Genomic DNA, 5,000 nt, shown 5'->3' with positions numbered 1-5,000 from the left:
GCATGGGTATGGCAACAATGACCAAATGATTCCACAGTTATTGTGCAGTAGCACAGGTATGGCAACAATGACCAAATGATTCCACAGTTATTGTGGAGCTGCATAGGTATGGCAACAATGACCAAATGATTCCACAATTATTGTGGAGCTGCATAGGTATGGCAACAATGACCAAATGATTCCAAAGTTATTGTGCAGTTGCATGGGTATGGCAACAATGACCAAATGAATACACAGTTATTATGCAGTTGCATAGTTATGGCAACAATGACCAAATGATTTCACAGTTATTGTGGAGCTGCGTAGGTATGGTAACAATGACTAAATTATCCCCCAGTTATTGTGCAGATACATTGGTAGGGCAACAATGACCACAGTTATTGTGTAGCTGCATAGGTATGGCAATAATGACCACAGTTATTGAACAGCTTCATATGTATGGCAACAATGACAATAGTTATTGTGCAGCTGCATAGGTATGGCAACAATGACCACAGTTATTGTGCAGCTGTATAGGTATGGCAACAATGACCACAGTTATTGAGCAGCAGCATAGGTATGGCAACATTAACCACAGCTATTGTGGAGCTGCATAGGTATGGCAACAATGCCCACAGTTATTGTGCAGCTGCATAGGTATGGCAACAATGACAATAGTTATTGTGCAGCTGCATTGGTATGGCAACAATGACAACAGTTATTTTGTAGCTTCATAGGTATGGCAACAATGACAACAGTTACTGTGCAGCTGCATAGGTAAGGCAACAATGACCATAGTTATTGTGCAGCTACATAGGTATGGTAACAATGACCACAGTTATTGTGCATCTGTATAAGTATGGCAACAATGACCTCAGCTATTGGGCACATACATAGGTATGGCAACAATAACATCAGTTATTGTGCAGCTTCATAGGTATGGCAACAATGACAACAGTTATTGTGCAGCTGCATGGGTATGGTGACAATGACCACAGTTATTGTGCATCTGTATAGATATGGCAACAATGACCACAGATAATGGTCAGATACATAGGATGGCTACAATGACCATAGTTATTGTGCAGCTGCAAAGGTTTGCCAACAATGGCCACAGTTATTGTGCAGCTGCATAGGTATGGTAACATTGACCACAGTTATTGTGCATCTGTATAGGTATGGCAACAATGACCGCAGATATTGGTCAGATACTTAGGTATGGCTACAATGACCACAGTTATCGTGCAGCTGCAAAGGTTTGCCAACAATGGCCACAATTATTGTGGAGCTGCATAGGTATAGCAACAATGACCAAATGATTCCACAGTTATTGTGCAGTTGCATAGGTATGGCAAAAATGACCAAATGAATCCACAGTTATTGTGCAGTTGCATAGTTATGGCAACAATGACCAAATGATTTCACAGTTATTGTGGAGCTGCATAGGTATGGTAACAATGACCAAATGATCCCACAGTTATTGTGCAGATACATTGGTAGGGCAACAATGCCCACAGTTATTGTGTAGCTGCATAGGTATAGCAACAATGACCACAGTTATTGAGCAGCTGCATATGTATGGCAACAATGACAATAGTTATTGTGCAGCTGCATAGGTATGGCAACAATGACCACAGTTTTTGTGCAGCTGCATAGGTATGGCAACAATGACCAAATGATTCCACAGTTATTGTGCAGTTGCATGGGTATGGCAACAATGACCAAATGATTCCACAGTTATTGTGCAGTTGCATGGGTAAGACAACAATGACCAAATTAATACACAGTTATTGTGCAGTTGCATAGTTATGGCTACAATGCCCAAATTATTTCACAGTTATTGTGAAGCTGCATAGGTATGGTAACAATGACTTAATGATCCCCAGTTATTGTGCAGATACATTGGTAGGGCAACAATGACCACAGTTATTGTGCATCTGTATAGATATGGCAACAATGACCACAGATATTGGTCAGATATATAGGATGGCTACAATGACCATAGTTATTGTGCAGCTGCAAAGGTTTGCCAACAATGGCCACAGTTATTGTGCAGCTGCATAGGTATGGTAACACTGACCAGAGTTATTGTGCATCTGTGTAGGTATGGCAACAATGACCGCAGATATTGGTCAGATACTTAGGTATGGCCACAATGACCACAGTTATTGTGCAGCTGCAAAGGTTTGCCAACAATGGCCACAATTATTGTGGAGCTGCATAGGTATGACAACAATGACCAAATGATTCCACAGTTATTGTGCAGTTGCATAGGTATGGCAACAATGACCAAATGAATCCACAGTTATTGTGCAGTTGCATAGTTATGGCAACAATGACCAAATGATTTCACAGTTATTGTGGAGCTGCATAGGTATGGTAACAATGACCAAATGATCCCACAGTTATTGTGCAGATACAATGGTAGGGCAACAATGACCACAGTTATTGTGTAGCTGCATAGGTATAGCAACAATGACCACAGTTATTGAGCAGCTGCATATGTATGGCAACAATGACAATAGTTATTGTGCAGCTGCATAGGTATGGCAACAATGACCACAGTTATTGTGCAGCTGCATAGGTATGGCAACAATGACCAAATGATTCCACAGTTATTGTGCAGTTGCATGGGTATGGCAACAATGACCAAATGATTCCACAGTTATTGTGCAGTTGCATGGGTATGACAACAATGACCAAATTAATACACAGTTATTGTGCAGTTGCATAGTTATGGCTACAATGCCCAAATTATTTCACAGTTATTGTGAAGCTGCATAGGTATGGTAACAATGACTTAATGATCCCCCAGTTATTGTGCAGATACATTGGTAGGGCAACAATGACCACAGTTATTGTGCATCTGTATAGATATGGCAACAATGACCACAGATATTGGTCAGATACATAGGATGGCTACAATGACCATAGTTATTGTGCAGCTGCAAAGGTTTGCCAACAATGGCCACAGTTATTGTGCAGCTGCATAGGTATGGTAACACTGACCAGAGTTATTGTGCATCTGTGTAGGTATGGCAACAATGACCGCAGATATTGGTCAGATACTTAGGTATGGCCACAATGACCACAGTTATTGTGCAGCTGCAAAGGTTTGCCAACAATGGCCACAATTATTGTGGAGCTGCATAGGTATGACAACCATGACCAAATGATTCCACAGTTATTGTGCAGTTGCATAGGTATGGCAACAATGACCAAATGAATCCACAGTTATTGTGCAGTTGCATAGTTATGGCAACAATGACCAAATGATTTCACAGTTATTGTGGAGCTGCATAGGTATGGTAACAATGACCAAATGATCCCACAGTTATTGTGCAGATACATTGGTAGGGCAACAATGACCACAGTTATTGTGTAGCTGCATAGGTATAGCAACAATGACCACAGTTATTGAGCAGCTGCATATGAATGGCAACAATGACAATAGTTATTGTGCAGCTGCATAGGTATGGCAACAATGACCACAGTTATTGTGCAGCTACATAGGTATGGAAACAATGACCAAATGATTCCACAATTATTGTGGAGCTGCATAGGTATGGCAACAATGACCAAATGATTCCACAGTTATTGTGGAACTGCATAGACATGGTAACAATGACTAAATGATCCCACAGTTATTGAGCAGATACATTGGTATGGCAACAATGACCACAGTTATGGTGCAGCTGCATAGGTATGGCAACAATGACCATAGTTATTGTGCAGATGCATAGGTATGGCAACAATGACCACAGTTATTGTGCAGCTGCATAGGTATGGCAATAATGACCACAGCTATTGTGCAGCTCCATAGGTATGGCAACAATGACAATAGTTATTGTGCAGCTGCATAGGTATGGCAACAATGACAATAGTTATTGTGCAGCTGCATAGGTATGGCAACAATGACAACAGCTATTTTGCAGCTTTATAGGTATGGCAACAATGACAACAGTTATTGTGCAGCTGCATAAGTATGGCAACAATGACCATAGTTATTGTGCAGCTACATAGGCATGGTAACAATGACCACAGTTATTGTGCATCTGTATAAGTATGACAACAATGACCTCAGCTATTGGGGAGATACATAGGTATGGCAACAATGACATCAGTTATTGTGCAGCTTCATAGGTATGGCAACAATGACAACAGTTATTGTGCAGCTGCATGGGTATGGGGACAATGACCACAGTTATTGTGCATCTGTATAGATATGGCAACAATGACCACAGATATTGGTCAGATATATAGGATGGCTACAATGACCCCAGTTATTGTGCAGCTGCATAGGTACGGCAACAATGACCCCTGTTATTGTGCAGCTGCATAAGTATGGCAACAATGACCACAGTTATTGTGCAGCTGCATAGGTATGGCAACAATGACCACAGTTATTGTGCAGCTGCATAGGTATGGCAACAATGACCACAGTTATTGCGCAGCTGCATAGGTATGACAACAATGATCACAGGTATTGAGCAGCTGCATACGTATGTCAACAATGACAATAATTATTGTGCAGCTGCATAGGTATGGCAACAATGCCCACAGTTATTGAGCAGCTCCATAGGTATGGCACCAATGCCCACAGTTATTGTGCAGCTGTATAGGTATGACAACAATGATCACAGTTATTGTGCAGCTGCAAAGGTTTGCCAACAATGGCCACAGTTATTGTGCAGCTGCATAGGTATGGCAACATTGACCAGAGTTACTGTAAAGCCATTTCAGTTTTTAAAATCAAGCGTTCAATTTGTATTGCCATCTCTTTTTATAATATCGTTTTTTTATTTATTTAAAAAAGGTGGTCATGGAGAATCAATGGATCTGACTAAAGCCAATTTTTAATGAAGCTCTTTGTTTGGTGGATTATTATTATTATTATTATTATTATTATTATTATTATTATTATTATTAATTATTATAATTATTATTATTGTTATTACTCTTATTATTTCTATCATTATTTTTATTATTATTATTATTATTATTATTATTATTATCATTAC

The sequence above is a fragment of the Palaemon carinicauda genome, chromosome 9, assembly GCF_036898095.1.
Source record: "Palaemon carinicauda isolate YSFRI2023 chromosome 9, ASM3689809v2, whole genome shotgun sequence".
Taxonomy (NCBI): Eukaryota; Metazoa; Arthropoda; class Malacostraca; order Decapoda; family Palaemonidae; genus Palaemon; species Palaemon carinicauda.
This window is presented reverse-complemented; position numbering follows the sequence as displayed.